This window comes from Ascaphus truei, chromosome 3 (genome assembly GCF_040206685.1).
Source record: "Ascaphus truei isolate aAscTru1 chromosome 3, aAscTru1.hap1, whole genome shotgun sequence".
NCBI classification, from domain to species: Eukaryota; Metazoa; Chordata; class Amphibia; order Anura; family Ascaphidae; genus Ascaphus; species Ascaphus truei.
The window spans coordinates 82,664,881-82,682,016 of NC_134485.1; the positions used below are offsets into that span (position 1 = coordinate 82,664,881).

The window sequence follows — 17,136 nt, forward strand, 5'->3', positions numbered from 1 at the left end:
AGCACTGTGGGACGTTTATTTTTCAGTCCTGAATCAGTCACAAATTGAGTCTGATTGAAAAGAAGTCAGTCAAGTGGTATAATCATTAGCTGAGCTGCAATATAACAGGCAGACGGCTCATCATGGGCAAACTAGTGGTCAATATTATTTTCAAAGTACATCAAGTTGGAGACAAGAAGAAAAAATAGTGTTCTCCCTTACATAACCCCAGCACCTCACCTACTTTGAACAACTAAACTCAAAATATTGCAATTTTTTCAGAATTTTTGAACAACATGGAAAATGGGCTACAAACCTCCAAAATGCTAATAAAACTGTGAAAATTACACAAATAGTGGTACAGGATATAGAATGGCTGGTACTCAGAGGACATGGAATGGTAATATACATATATATATATATATATATATATATATATATATATATATATATATATATATATATATATATATATATATATATATATATATGAACAACAAGAAAAGAAAGCGCCCGATCCTAGTGCAGCATGAAAAAATACAATTTAATAAAAATGAATATGAATAAAACCAACAAATGCGAACTCACAAACACAGGATAAATAAATGCATATAATGAGTATACTCATTCGCCAACCGCCCACGTTGTGCCTTGGATGGCGCGCCCTCTCTCTGTCTGGGTTTTCTCAGCTCTGCTGAACCGACATCCAGCAGGGGATACAGGAAAAAGCTCACCACAATGTGACCCGGAAGTCCTCCACAATGTTAGTGTATCCGGATATGAGGTCTGCAGTCCGTGACCCCGCAATGCAGGGGCTGATCAGAGAAGTCTCTCTGCACTCCCAAAGGCAGTCCGTAATGAGGTGGGCAGTGAGGATAGAGTCAAAATGTATATCACGGTGTGACAGCAGCTAAAAAACGCTCTTCACTACGCGTTTCATCACATAAAGTGATTTCATCAGGAGAACTATATATATATATACACAGTATTGCATGCATCTAACACCTTATCCTTCGGAAGACACAGAAACAAATTTAATCCCAGTCCGCAAAATACCCTTGGTGAGACGTTGTGCTGAAAAGAAACTTGGCACAAACTACTGAACATCCAACTGTATGTCCGCTGCTAGGGGACGTGCATAAGCATATAAACAAACCCTTGTCCCAAAAAGAAAGAGTCTTACTGCAGAAACAGTAACCAATAAAACAACAAGTACATTTGGGCGGGGTCTTGAGGAGTGCAGCATATGGCTTCATCTGCAGCATGCGGCACACAGACTGATAAAGGTGAAAGGGAGGGGCTAAATTAAGGAGAGAAAAACAGACATGAAAAGGAAGAATACATTGAAAGCTACAGTAAAGAGAAAAACAAAAAGAGAAAATACAGTGAAGTAGAGAAAATAAATATACATTAGGGAAAATAAACCACGTAGGGTGAAAGATTGTGTCTAGAGTGTGAGACCCCAAACCTACTATTGGTCATTTGCCAAGCTGGCGCGGGACGGGACTGGATCCTGCGTGGCGTGGGGGCATTTGGGGGGAACTGTTTCTGGCAAATTTGCAATCCAGGTGGCATGGAAGACTGAGCTAATACTACAGAATGGCCATCATAGTCACCACTATTTGGACCTCTGTGAGGGCCCCAACACAGAGACGTTTCTTCTTGCACCCACCATACCCACTGTGGGAGTGAGTCAGGAACAATCAGAGAGTTCCACAAAGTTCTCCTCCTGGGATGTCCCCAGAATAACAGTAAGTACCATTCTTCCAGGATAATCAGTTGTCATGGCAGCAACTGTGACCAACCCGAATTAAGCTATCCAAAAGGTCAAGAAGATCTGTGACTACTGCAGCGAGAATATCAGAGATGACAACAGCATCTGTCGGATTCTTACTGCTTGTATTGCTCAGGACACAGTGCCATAAGGATATTAAAAGGTTTCATAGTATCACCACTTTCACCAACCAATTACAAATTATCAACAAAATCCATTAATACGTATTGACCTCTGTTCGCGAGTGCATTAATTATAATCAAACATTAGCGAATACCTGATCTGTATTAGTATCTGCCCAACTGGTAGACAAATATTATATATACAGTAGAAGCAGCACCAGCTAAATATACTATATAGCTATAGATCATGTTCCAGCTCCACTTTTTTTTTACCAATAAGTGCTTACTGTGGAAATAATTAACGTCAACACTATTGCTGCATGGACAGCTGATTATGCTGCTGGGTCAAGGAAAGTACCTACTGCTATGCTGAGGTCATCCCTGGAGGATAACTTTACAGAACTCTCTGTGATTGTTTCTCACTCTCTCCTATAGGATGGACGGGTGGATGCAAGAAGAAACTTCCCTGTTGATGCCTTCTGAGATTCAAATCAAAGCAACTAAGATGGTCATTCTGTTATAGAGGTTAGTTGAAGAGTTAATAATAAGATGTATGCAAAGTCCCCAGTTGCAAACCTGGGACAAAACTGCAGTATAAATACTGCACTGGATTTCAATGGAAATATTTTTCATTGATCGGTTTGCACAGTTTTTTGCCCCAGTTTTGCAGCTCGGGGGCTTTGATGAAAGACACCCACTTTCCTAATTGTAAATTCAATTTGCCAGGTTTGTGGTGGTGTTAACCTCTGCATCTGATGGATTTGAATCTGATGTAGCAATTTGTTTTTGTGTTTGATGCCACTGCATATTGATGCTGGACACATACTGTATATCAGCAGTTTGAAACCGTACATGAATCAGAATGAATTATCCACCTCCAACCTGGAACAATGTGTCCAACTTTGCCAGCATTATTGGAGTTTTTCAGACAAAAGGAAATAATATTTATTTTATAATACTGTATATTGTCCGGAAAAATACTTTTCTTGTTTTCTAGTATGTCCTGTATTCCATTACATGCAGTAGACCATATAGTGTACAAATACACACTGTAATAAGAATCAGCAGCTACGGATATTGGTCACAAACTGTAGGACAGAGCTGAGCTTTTAGATATGTGTGTAGCATAACATTTAGAAGGTCATATAAACTCTTGATCTTCAAGGTAAAACTCCTCTTATGCTAGATAATTAATATCTGTGGGTTTATTCACCCTCTAAAATGTTGTTATATATTGTACATCAAAATCCCCAGATATGCAGAAACTGGACCTTATAAAATGTTAATGAATTTTTTTTCTGTCCAGTTGTATATCAAACACCATTTGCAGGGGTGTAACAGTTCCTAGCACGGGGTGGCTACACAATCTTCACTTAATTGAGTGTAAATGTTTAATTACATTAGGGATAACCACAAGAAGCCCTTAGGTCTGTGATGGCAGCCAAAGGCAATTTAGCACCTGTTTTGTAATGGGCTGTGAAATGGAACCAGACATCTGTGCAGAATAACACAGTCAAAGTCAGAGGTTTCCGCTTTCCAGTTTAATTAATGCTGCTGTATTAAAACGGCCAATTGGATTTCTCTGTATAAATTTGGATGTGCAAACACAGATGAGTTAGGATTTAATTGAAACTCAATAAGATAAGAATAAGACTTACGTGCTGCTAACACAACCCTCCCAATACTATTTTCCGATCTTATATAGACTTCATTATGAAAAAGACATGTTCTTTACATATAATTATGTAAAATAGCATGTATGTATGACCCATCCATCAATAACATCAAATAATTGAAGAAATTATTGCTATGTCTCTGTAAGGTGAAAGCCCTGAATTTAAAGTATTACAATTGTCCTCCCAAACCCCACAACCAGCCAGGTTTTCAAGGAATGAGTTCAATTTGCATCTGCTCAGCTGTAATTAAGATCTAATTAAGTTTTAAATAGAGATAAATTGCATATTGTTATAATTAACTTTCATTAACAAGCAACAACGTATTTCACAGCACGCATCAATTTAAGGAAAGAAAGACAGTAACATGGAAAGACCACACATACATAATAGCATAACGACCCTCTCAGATACTGCAAAGATACTTCAAGATGTTCCTGTTAACTAATTCATTGCCAGACGCAGTAACTTTTTATGTCCTGAAAAACAGGATGGTTAAAGGGGCAATCCCATCTAGTAGGCAAAAAAAATGTAAATTGCTTATGAGTGTAATTGGCTTCAATTACCCTTAACCTTTTCCGCTAAACTGTATAACTTGTTTTTATTTTATTTATTTATTTAGCCTGTCTCTTTTGTCATCAACACACAAATTATAATGGTTAATTTGTTGTTTTTTTTTCTAGTGGTATCTATTTTTGGGTCACATTTTAGATATTGATGTATGCTTTACAGAGCAACTGATAGCAGCATATAGAAATGGTTGTATACAAAAATAAGGTTAAACATACATTAAATATACAGTAAACAAAAGGGAAAACTTTTTACTGCATATGCAAATGTCTCTGACAAGTCAACAACGTAGATATGTTTAAATGTCTTATCATAATGTAGTCATAACATTTTGTTAAACAGTATCTGGACAAACTGTTAAATATTACAAATGATGCCAGATGCAACTTGTGTCCATGACATGGAGCATTGTAAGATTTGCTGTGGGCAAACTGATAATTCACAGCTGTATTGTAATAACCATACAATTACCACTTAATACCATTCAGTGTAATTGTGTTACTGCCAGGACTCAGTGATTTAAATGTTAGGTACCATTAAAGTCTCTTACACTATTAATATTATACTTATAGCCCAAGTCCCCCTCTGGGCTTGCCCTTGGCCCCGTTGCCACACCCCCTCCCCCCCTACCTCCGCTGTGGCTGCGGGTGCCGCCGGAAGGTGCGGAAGGATGTCCGGTGTGCCGAGGGTTGCGATGGGGGCTGGAGCAGCGATCTGGTCGCCGGAGCCCCTCAGTGCAGGCGGCATCTTGTTAGAGGCGTGCATTAACAGTACTCTCCAGGTGCGGCTGCCATTACACAAAACGCTCTGCAGGGGAACTACAAGCCCCATAGTGCATAGGGGTTGTATGTCACACGGCGCGAACCAGCTAATAAGGCTGCAGCAATCCCCTGCTCCCTGATATTGTTATATTTCGCACATTGAAGACCATGCCAGTCGGAGCTGGGACATCAGAAGGGTAGGGTGTGCATGTGCAGGGTGTCAGTGGCCCCTGCACTAGGCCAGAGACCCCCTTAGGCCCCAAATAGGCCCCAACTCACCTCAGCTTGTGGTTGCTGCAGGGACAGGCCCATCAGTTAGGGACACTGCCCCATGTAGTACCAGTGTGAGGGACACAGCTAGGACATGGCTGCGTCCTGGCCTCCGGTGGTCTGGGACCAGACCATCAGCTACATATGAGAGAATCTCTTCAGTGTGGGACCCTCCAGCTGTACACCACCCAACACGGAGGCGGACTCGTCGCTGACCCCAACCGTCTCTGGATCAGTGGATCCAGTACTTACGTTGTGGCATTACCGGGTGCTGGAGCACCCGGCAGGTACCTAACCTCACCAAGTGCACCAACTGTACACCTTCAGTTCTAGTGGGGTAGCGCTGTGTCACACATTTGGGTGGGTTAATTCCTGTGGACACCGGGGAGGTTGGGTGCTCAGGAGCACCTCCGTACTGTGAGGACATATCCATCGGTGTGGACATATCCATCGGTGTGGACATTGGTTTGAGGACACTGTGGGGTTACGGCACTGTGAGGCCTAGTTGATGGGGGCGTGGTAGTATTGTTCATTATATTATGCTCACAGTAAACTGTTATTCTTATCAATTGTGTTACTTTATTGGGTCCTGTCACGGGGGTTATCCCACATAGTAGGATCCCGTGCAGGTGGAGGCGCTGTCACCAGATGGATCAGACACACCCCAGGCTCCCAGCAGCAGAGGCTCCGATTAAACCCTATACTCATTAAGATATACTGTATATATATATATATATATATATATATATATTGTGACAGAAACCAGGGGATGGTAATAAATTCCGTATATAGGGCTCCCAGGATACTAGACAGTTTCTATCCTGTTTGGCCTGGGAGTGCAGCCTTATAATACATACACTCCATCCCACAGTTTGGCAAGCGCTGGAACTGAGGGATGAGAGATCCAGACCAGAGTTTGTCTGCTGCCTGATTTCTGTCACCTGTCATGCTAATTAGGAATCAGGTATGAAAGACTGATTTCCTGTTTGCTCTGGTCTCCCCACAAGAGCCAGGAGGCTGGAAGGCTGCTGAACTACAGAGGGGAGAAGCCTCTTCCCCAAACAGGTTCAATCTTTCTGTTCATTTGTGTAAGACTGCAAAAGTACCGTGTTTTGATGTTGGAAGTGGAAAAGCCACTTCCAACCCTGAGTCAGGGATATCTAAGTTAAGTTATCGCTCAGGTGAGCAGCTTTTGTTTTGATCTGTTTTCTGTTGTATGCACTGTGGCAGTCTCAGTGCCTGGGACTGAATAAACCAGGCATAGCCTGTTTAAAGGAACAGTACGTGACGCCTCATCATTTAACCTACCCTAAAAGACCGTGTTCTAAACAGTCCCGGACAAACGACGGAGCCCCGGAGTAAGCCGTTTGTCACATATGGTGGAGAATGCGGGCAGAACACTAGGGGGTCTGCGGGTTGAAGAACTTTGAAAAAAAAAAAAAAAAAAGTTTTTTTCATCCTCTGCAAACAAGATGGAAGACGTGGTGGGTGCGCTGGTACGCAATGTCGCTGCCCAGAAAGACGCAAATGAAACCCAGCAACAGCTGTTAATAGCCCAGCAAGAAACTAATGCAAACCAGCAGCAGACGAATGCAGCCCAGCAACAGCTGCTAATAGCCCAGCAAGAGATTAATGCCAACCAGCAACAGGCGAATGCCAACCAGCAACAGGCGAATGCAAACCAGCAACAGACGAATGAAGCCCTGCAAAACGCGAATGCAAACCAGCAAGAGACAAACCGCTTGCTGAGAGAGGAGCAACAGCGGTTCGCTCAGGGCTTTCAGCAGGAACTCGAGATCCTGAGGGGGACTATCAGTAACCTTCCACTGGCAGCGGCAGCCCCAGTTCCGAAAATGACCAGGGCAAGCCACTACCTTCAGAAGATGGGACCCTCGGATGATGTGGAAGCCTATCTTCTCACGTTTGAACGCACGGCACAGAGAGAGGGATGGCCAGAAGCTGAGTGGGCTGGTCTAATCGCACCCTTCCTAAGCGGCGAACCCCAGAAGGCTTACTTTGATCTAGAGCCAGCCGAAGCTAACGTCTATGCAAAATTGAAGTTCGAGATCCTCGCCCGCCTCGGCGTAACCACGGCTGTTCGCGCCCAAAGGTTTCACGCATGGTCCTTCACGATGGATAAAGCCACCCGAAGCCAGATGTATGACCTAATCCACCTCGCCCGGAAGTGGCTACAACCCGAGATCAACTCAGCCAGCCACATCGTGGAACGGTTGGTCATGGACCAGTTCTTGAGGAAACTTCCCTCTGCTTTACGCCGTTGGGTCAGTCGGAGTGACCCCCACAATGCGGATGAGCTTGTGGCCCTCGTAGAAAGGTACAATGCAGCAGAAGAGCACCCGCAACCCACAGTCGTGGAGCAACCCCACTACCCGAGGTTCCAGGACTCTTCCAGAGACGGTAAAAGGGTACCGGGGTTAAGGGGCGCTGAAGAGCGGCGACCACCTTCACGCAGCACCAGCAACAGTGGTTCGCACACTAAGGGCAATAGCCAACATGGGGAGCCGGGAAAAGGCTCTAAGTGGGACACAGACTATGTACCTAAATGTGTAAATTGTCATGAGAGGGGCCACACAGCAAAAATCTGCCCACTAAATGATGAGCCCATGCAATGCAACAGCGTGGAACCTTATTCGCTGTTGTCCCAATGTATGGGCCCTAGCCCAGAGGACCCCTTGAATAACCATCTGTGGGCCTTTGTAAAGGTTAATGGTAAGAGGGTTCGGGCACTTCTTGACTCTGGGAGCATGGTCACACTAGTGTCCGAATACCTCTTGCCCATTAAGAAGAAACAGGGAAACAGTTCACAAAGAGTGGCAATTTGTTGTATACATGGGGATAATCATGAATATTCCACTGTTGATGTTTTTTTTGAAACAGAGTTTGGTTCTTTAGATTTCAAGGTGGGTATTGTACCCAAACTGGCACATGATGTGTTAATAGGGACCGACTTTCCCCATTTTCTAAAAATGTGGTCCCCCGCTCAGAATAGCGCCCAGAGTTCAATAGCGGACCATAACGAAGTATTAGAAGAAACAAATCCTTTCCCTTTTTCAGAAATGGAGGTTGACGAGGGCCCAAATAAGAAGGGGGAAAAGGAGGAGTGCTGTAAAATTCCCTTCCCCATCACTACTTTGGTAGGGAATACCCCAAATCAAGATGTTGAGCAGACACTTACCACCCCAGAACCGGATAAGACCCTCGCTGACCTAGAGGTCAGTCCTGGGAGTTTTAAGAAGGCCCAGTGGGAGGACCCCACATTAGCGGTAGCAAGGGGAAATATACGGGACCAGAATAGTACTCCTGGCCAACCAGATAGGTCACTTGCTTACCCCTACTTCGAGGTAGAGAACGACCTAGTATATCGGGTTGATAAAAGGAAATCAGTTACAACTAAACAATTGTTGGTACCACGGACATTCCGTAACGTAGTATTACACCTCGCACATAGTCATCCATTGGGGGGACACCTAGGGGTGGAAAAGACAAAAGAAAAGATTCTCCGAAGCTTCTATTGGCCTGGGGTTCTGGCAGAAATTACGAATTATTGTTCCTCATGCCCAGAATGTCAGATCACCGCCCCGTTCAAGGCGTACCGCAGCCCATTGGTACCCCTTCCCATAATAGATTTACCATTTGACCGGATTGCTATGGATCTAGTAGGACCCCTAATAAAGTCTGCTAGGGGACATCAGCATATATTGGTAATATTAGATTATGCCACCCGATATCCGGAGGCAGTTCCCCTACGTAGCACCTCAGCTAAAAACATAGCAAAAGAGTTAGTAGTTCTGTTTTCCCGGGTCGGGATTCCTAAAGAGATTCTATCTGACCAGGGAACACCATTTATGTCCCAAGTAACGAAAGAGCTATGTACACTGGCGACACACTTTATTCGAGCTTGGCTAGTCCCACGAATTCGGGTATACCCGGGTGTATTGAGGTTTGTGACTGTTTTCTGCCCGAGTGCATTGAGTTATTTTCCAAGCAGGGATTGAAGCATTTTATTCCCTCTGGCTGCAATACTGCACAGTATATATATATAAACTGCATTACAATTCATGTATTTATGCCATCTGGTAGACACGCGAAGCATTGCAGCCTATTAAATCCTAATCATTATCATTTAACAGATCAGCCGCCCATCAGCCAGGCATGAACCCAGGCTGGGAAGGCAAATGCAACGGGGCTTGTCAGAGGTCAGGAGTGGCGCATTCCAGGTATCTGCCAGGTACATACCGAGTATTTGCTCGAATAAAGTGTGTCGGTGCAGTAAACTCCTAAAAATCAAGCATCTCAGAACCTCAGTCTATCATCCACAAACAGATGGTTTAGTGGAAAGGTTCAATAAAACCTTAAAGAGCATGTTACGGCGGGCGGTTGATAAAGATGGGAAAAACTGGGATTGTTTGTTACCGTACCTGTTATTTGCCATTAGGGAAGTTCCCCAATCATCCACAGGCTTCTCCCCGTTTGAACTATTGTATGGCCGACACCCAAGGGGCTTACTGGATATAGCCAAAGAGACTTGGGAACACGAGGTTACCCCTTACAGAAGTGTAATAGAGCATGTTGCCCAGATGCAGGACCGCATTGCTGCAGTCCTACCCATAGTGAGGGAACACATGGAGAAAGCTCAAGAAGCACAGAGGAATACATATAATAAGGGTGCTAGGGTCAGAATTTTTCTCCAGGTGATAGGGTACTAGTTCTGGTTCCCACCGTGGAGAGTAAACTCCTTGCTAAATGGCATGGGCCATATGAGGTCTTGGAAAGAGTGGGAGAAGTAAATTATAAGGTAAGACAGCCAGGTAGGAGGAAACCTGAGCAAATTTACCATATAAACCTACTCAAGCCCTGGAAAGATAGAGAAGTCTTGTTAACCCTAGTACCCCCAGGTCCGTCAGAGAATCAAGAAACTGACCCAGAGGTTAGCATAGCTGAAACCCTGTCTGTTCATCAGAAACGAGAGGTTCAGAATTTAGTGAAAAGAAACAAAGAAATCTTCTCTATACGGCCAGGTAGAACTAGCGTAATTGAACATGACCTAGTCTCTGAACCGGGGTTCCGAGTTAACCTTAAACCGTACCGAATCCCAGAGGCCAAAAGAAAGGCTATAAGTTTAGAGGTTAAAAAAATGCTAAAACTAGGTGTAATTGAGGAATCCCAAAGTGGGTGGAACAGCCCTATAGTCTTAGTCCCAAAGCCAGATGGTACAACAAGGTTTTGTAATGACTACCGGAAACTAAACGCGGTGTCAAAATTTGATACTTATCCTATGCCCAGGGTAGATGAACTTGTAGAGAGACTGGGCAAAGCCCGATATCTCACAACCCTAGACCTAACAAAAGGGTACTGGCAGGTTCCCCTCACAGAAAGGGCAAAAGAAAAGACAGCCTTCTCAACCCCAGACGGCCTCTTTCAGTATAAGGTGTTGCCTTTTGGCTTACATGGAGCTCCCGCCACATTCCAAAAAATGATGGATAAAATTTTAAAACCACATGCTCGGTAAGCTGCCGCCTACCTGGATGATGTGGTAATCCATAGTGAAGATTGGCAATCCCACCTTCCAAAGGTCCAAGCTGTGCTTGACGCAGTCCGGTCTGCTGGACTAACTGCTAACCCCGCTAAATGCACTATTGGTCTGGAGGAGGCCAAGTATCTGGGATATTCTATTGGCAGAGGTTTACTCAAACCCCAAACACTCAAAGTGGAGGCGATACAAAATTGGCCAAGGCCAGTTACAAAAAAACAAGTAAGGACCTTTTTGGGGTTAATTGGGTACTATAGAAGGTTTATTCCCAATTTTGCAACTAAGGCAACCCCACTAACTGACCTCACAAAAGCAAGAGGACCGCTAATGGTAAAGTGGTCCCCCGAAACCGAACAGGCCTTTAGAAGCCTGAAAGAAGCTCTCTGTGCCCAACCAGTGTTGGTCACACCTGACTTCTCCAAAGAGTTCGTAGTCCAAACCGACGCATCTGAGGTAGGGCTGGGGGCGGTACTCTCCCAGGAGTCTCAAGGTGAGGAGCACCCCATCCTTTATTTAAGTAGGAAACTAAATCCCCAGGAGAAAAATTACTCCATAGTAGAGAAAGAGTGTCTCGCAATAAAGTGGGCTGTAGAGACGCTCAAATACTACCTGTTGGGGAGAAAATTCCGGTTGGTCACAGATCATGCACCCCTTACCTGGATGTGTCAAAACAGGGAAAAGAATGCTAGAGTGACCAGGTGGTTCCTAAGCCTACAACCCTTTAAATTTTCTGTGGAACACAGGTCAGGGCACAAACATGGCAATGCTGACGGGTTGTCAAGGATGCACTCCCTAATATCCATGGTCGCTCATCCCTCGAGGTCTGAGCTGGGGGGGAGGATATGTGACAGAAACCAGGGGATGGTAATAAATTCCGTATATAGGGCTCCCAGGATACTAGACAGTTTCTATCCTGTTTGGCCTGGGAGTGCAGCCTTATAATACATACACTCCATCCCACAGTTTGGCAAGCGCTGGAACTGAGGGATGAGAGATCCAGACCAGAGTTTGTCTGCTGCCTGATTTCTGTCACCTGTCATGCTAATTAGGAATCAGGTATGAAAGACTGATTTCCTGTTTGCTCTGGTCTCCCCACAAGAGCCAGGAGGCTGGAAGGCTGCTGAACTACAGAGGGGAGAAGCCTCTTCCCCAAACAGGTTCAATCTTTCTGTTCATTTGTGTAAGACTGCAAAAGTACCGTGTTTTGATGTTGGAAGTGGAAAAGCCACTTCCAACCCTGAGTCAGGGATATCTAAGTTAAGTTATCGCTCAGGTGAGCAGCTTTTGTTTTGATCTGTTTTCTGTTGTATGCACTGTGGCAGTCTCAGTGCCTGGGACTGAATAAACCAGGCATAGCCTGTTTAAAGGAACAGTACGTGACGCCTCATCATTTAACCTACCCTAAAAGACCGTGTTCTAAACAGTCCCGGACAAACGACGGAGCCCCGGAGTAAGCCGTTTGTCACAATATATATATATATATATATATATATATATATATATATATATATATATATATATACAGTATATATACAGTATATATATATACAGTATTAATGCTAACTATGTCTTAATTACCTCATTTGCATTAGGCTTTTTGGCAGCGATGTAAGAGAACCACAATAGTCACTTCACTATCATAATTTCCTAAATAAATCCACATCTAAATACAGTACAATAAAAGGCACATCATTACAATTACACATCATTACAATATCCTATGGCAGAAACATCTCTTATCCCCTTTGATACCTGAAAGTCTTACAATGAATAGCAAAGGAAGGCTTTCAGACAACAAAGAAGTAAAAGGACTACACAAACACACCACCATTATAGTGTTTGCAAGCAATTCACAAAGTGTTAAGGAAATGTGCATTGTAATTAGAATTATAAGCCTTAATATAAACAAGGAATTAACCCCACCTCCCATCCCTCAGGAGGACTAAAAACACTCCCTATGGCATCGATCCCTATTATATATAAAGGCAAGATAGGCCTAACACCAGCCTGGGTGGAGTAGTGGATAAAAAACGACAATATTTTTGGGGCCGATATCGCCAGGTATCAGAGTTTGTGAATAGCATGTGAACAAGTAATTTATTGTAGCATTAATTACTAATTTACATGCTCATTTGTATACACAACATTAAAAACATCACTGCTTTACCTCTTGTTACAGTATATGGCTTTAGTGAATAGGTCAATACATAAAATTGATGTTAACACACTAACAAAGCCAGCTTTTTACATATATCAACATTTAGTGAATCTAGTCCTATGTAAAAAAAAATCGCCATCTCTAATGGTGCTGTGATATTGCCGAGAATATCCATTTTAAGGAAAATTGTCAGAATGTACTGTATTCTCTCCAAAAAAATGACAGTCACAGATGTCAGCCTCCCAGGACTCTAATCTATGATAATTAGGGAGTTGGACAAATAATTACATTTTTATGAAAATCTATTGACATTTATTAGTTGCTCCATTAAATGCTCAAATTCAGTGAGAGTGACTGTAATGGGCTTATTCTATACCCACTGAAGTGGCAGTTCAGGCCTTTTCGTCCGATAATCCAAATTTTGGCTGAAAACTGTCTGATCGGACATTTCAGCTGATATACTGAATAAGCCCCTAAATTAAGGCTCAGAAAAAATCAGTGATAGTTAACAGAACAGTTCCAGGGAGTAACAAACTTATTATGAGAAGACCTTCTGAGCAAAGTAGATATACAATTAAAAGGAGCTAACAATGTTTAAGTGCCCTATGACAGCCTGAGTTACAATCTTGGCTTCCAGCAAGTAAACTGATTTAATTTGTGGCAAGCACTACCCATCTCTCTCACAGGAGGCCCCATAGCTGCCAATTTCAGAAAGATCAAAGGACCCCTTTGTTGAGTTGAATTCAGTGACATGTTAAATATCCTTATGCAATTGCATTGTGGACAATGAACTCTGAGCCAGCCAGTTCTCAAAAAGGGAATTTTGTGGTCCCAAAACAAGGGCTTGTTATTCCTGAAGGGAAGCAGATGGTAGGACTGAAGCTGTCAGTAGAATCTATCTTACTTGCATATATCCTGCCAATTTTTAACAATTTGAGACATTAGCATTTAGCAACTATTTCTATGCAAGATGAAGTTACCACTGAAGTGCTAGTTGGTGCAGACTACAGAAGATACAGCATGTGGGGCAACATTTATTTCAAAATATATGCTGTATGAATGACAAAAAAATTATTTGTTGCAAGCTGTATAGGTTTGCCACCTAACTTCGGAAAATCTAAATTATTTTTAATTAGGGTGGAGATGACCAAACCTTAACTGTGTCAGACTTCTCTTCTAACATAGGTAGAGGATCCAAAGATGACCTCAGACGAGCCAAAATATTTAAACCGTTCTCACCCCCCCCCCCCCAAAAATGAAATGTATAGTCTACACTTTTTCAGATTGACAGTGACTAGTTTGACACCACGTGGCAGTGTTTCTTGAACCGTGTGCTCTAGGAGGTCGACAAGGATTTTATGTTAACAGGCGTTTTACTTTTCAAGACATCGGCATTTTTGCTAAATTTGTATACACTGTATTTCATTATTCAACATCGTTATTACAATATGTTATCTTCTAACTATATAGTTATATGGTGGAAGCTCAGTTAGTCACAGCCAGTCAGTCAGAAAATGTAAATTTTATTTGGAGCCAATTTAGGAAAACAGTTAAAATGACAATTCTACATACGGTAATCTGATTTAATTTGCTCCCTCCTCGGAAGCTAGTGGTGACATAGAGACTGACATAACATAATTTAAGAAATAAGATGTGCATTCATCTTAATGAACGTAAGCATTTCCACAGTGCTAGTAAACAGATTGGTTCTTGGATTTGTTATGATGGACCAAGCCATTCAGATAGCATGCTGGCTGGTCGACAACTAGGGCATTTATGCTTGCTAAGACCACATTTATTCTTTTTCCCGTAACTTAGAGGGTCAACATTGAGAAAGAAATACATTGTGATGTATGTATGTCCCCACCATGTTAGCTGCCCTAGCTCTCATTTCTTTCCCTTCGTAAGACTATTTATGGCTTTACATGCACCTTACTATAATATGGCGACATGTTTTAAAGAGAACTAACTTAGCTACTAGTAACACTATCACCACCATCATTCCCTTTTCCATTGCCTCACCTTCATGTTCAAGTACCACTTGAGGTAGATGCATAACTGCATATACTACTTTAAGGAGTACCCCTATAACTGCCACTCCTCAGTGAGCGGTCACCCATTGCCTCCTTTATTTGGAAGGAGTCTGACCATAGCCCATCACTGTCCTCCTCCCTCTGCCTTTCCACTTCCATCAACGCTTGCACACTAGGCACTGTGCTATTGTCTGCTTCTCTTTAGGCATAAAATCTCTCATTCGTTCCTTGAAGTACTGCTCCTTAAAAAGGACCAGGAATATTCCTCATTCATTTGTATGCATGGGGATTATTTCTTAGGTAATCAAACATGGCATCCACAAGCCTAAGAATTCAGCATAATAATTAGCCTCACAGGCACACTGCATGCCAACAAGGGTCCTGTTTAGAAGGAATCATTTTGCTCCTGTCAGCATTGTCAGAGCCAACCAGAGCTGTGGCTTCCTAAAATGTCCTCAGTAGCTCAAAATGTCCTCAGTAGCTCACACAGATCAAATACCACTGGTTGGGCAACAAGTACTGTATACCCCCTGAGAGCTTTGAGTTCTCCATGAAGTAGTCATTCCCTGCTTTATGCTGCTCGTAGAGCTGCTCTAGCATATACAGCATAATCATTAACATCTAGCATTAATACTCTCAACCTGACAAACCAAGGTGTACGTGCCCTGTTTATAATCTGTGCAACAAGAGAAATTAATTTAAGATAAATTCTCCAATGTAAGACAAATTCTAAAAAAATTTCAGTGTACATTGACTTAATGCTTGCCAATTTTTTTTTACGAAGTCTAGCATTGAAATTATACCAAGAACATAACTTTATTTGTGAACTTCAGCACAAAACAATGCACACAATTGTCAATTTTCTTCTTTAACGTAAAGATGCTTTTGCATCTCAAAGGCAGTAGAGTCTGCCAACGGTATATTTCTTTGTCTTTTTTTGGAATTTGTACAATGCGAAGGTTACATACTGTAGTTACATTAGTGGATGAGGTTGAAAAAATACATGTTCAAACCTTGTTAAATGTAATCAGCTGAGATAGTCATCCTATATTAATATTGATTCAGCAAAATGCAAACAAAAACACCAGTGAAACATTTTTTTATCAATTATACCTCATAAGAGGAAAAATACATTATTTTCTAACTACAGTAATGGCAATCAGATTTCTCTCTGGATCTATATCTTTTCTACGTTTAACTTATTTTAAATATCCCTGTATGCCTTTAATTAAAAAAATAGATCTCTATTGTACCTGCCATCACAGTGTCCATCAGTAATATGTTCCACATTGTAACTGCCATTACTGTAAAGAACCCTTTCCTTTGGTGCTGATGATGCCTTCTTCCTTCCAATCTGAAGAGATGACCTTGTGCCATTTGTACTGCCCTTGAAATAAAAAAAAAGTTAATTTGAAAGTCCTGTGTATTGACCTTGAATCTTTTTGGAAATGGTTATCATATCCACTCCCTGATGTCTCTTATCTAATTTAAACGATAGAGATTTGTGAAACTATCAGAGAAGCAGTGGCAAAAATATTAGCATTTTCACCGATTCTTAAAATGCTAATAAAGTTGCCAAATTAGAAGGTTATTAGGAAAGGGGGAAAAAAAACTCCAACATAAGCAATTCGCAGAGCCGGAAAGAATCTTAAAAATATCTATAAAATAGAATTACCGTACAGTATATAAAAGGGTCAGGATTTGCTTCTGAGTCTTGGGTTTTGGTGTGTACAAAAGCAGGAGGGCAAGAGGAGATGGGGAGAGGTTTTGATACTGTTTAATGATGTGATTATTGATACTGTGTGGTGTGTTGTACAGTATATTGACTTGTTAGTGTGTGAATGTATTTGTATTGTGGAAATTTGAGTGTTAGTGTTTGACTGGGAGTTGAGGAAGGGAGACCAAAGAACTGAAGGAATGAAAGGAAAAATTAAAAGTAAAATAAAACAAATGTGTTTATTCGTTGGTTAAGATTTTAGTTGCTTGTTCTTAACATAGTTAAGTTATTTTTACTGCTACATACAGTTAGTGAAGTTAGATCATTTAACTAAGTTGATTAAGTTAATTACTTATACAGTATTTAGTCATAGTTTGATATTAGTTGGTTTACTTTTAGTTTTTACATTTGTATTTTCTCGTTACTGCAGTTGTTTCTTTACACTTATTTTCATACATTTTATTATTTTATTTTCTATCAGTCTCCTTATAATTTAGTTTTTTATATATTGATTTTTACTATTGTTAC

At 41.8% G+C, this 17,136-nt stretch overlaps 1 long non-coding RNA gene across 1 annotated transcript in view; it reads right to left on the minus strand.

Annotated features, from left to right (window-relative positions):
- Positions 1-17,136, minus strand: part of LOC142490936 (uncharacterized) — a 65,540-nt gene that overhangs the window by 16,458 nt on the left and 31,946 nt on the right. Inside the window, exon 3 of the long non-coding RNA XR_012800164.1 lies at positions 16,145-16,278. This is a non-coding gene — a long non-coding RNA (uncharacterized LOC142490936). The remainder of the gene's footprint in view (positions 1-16,144; positions 16,279-17,136) is intronic.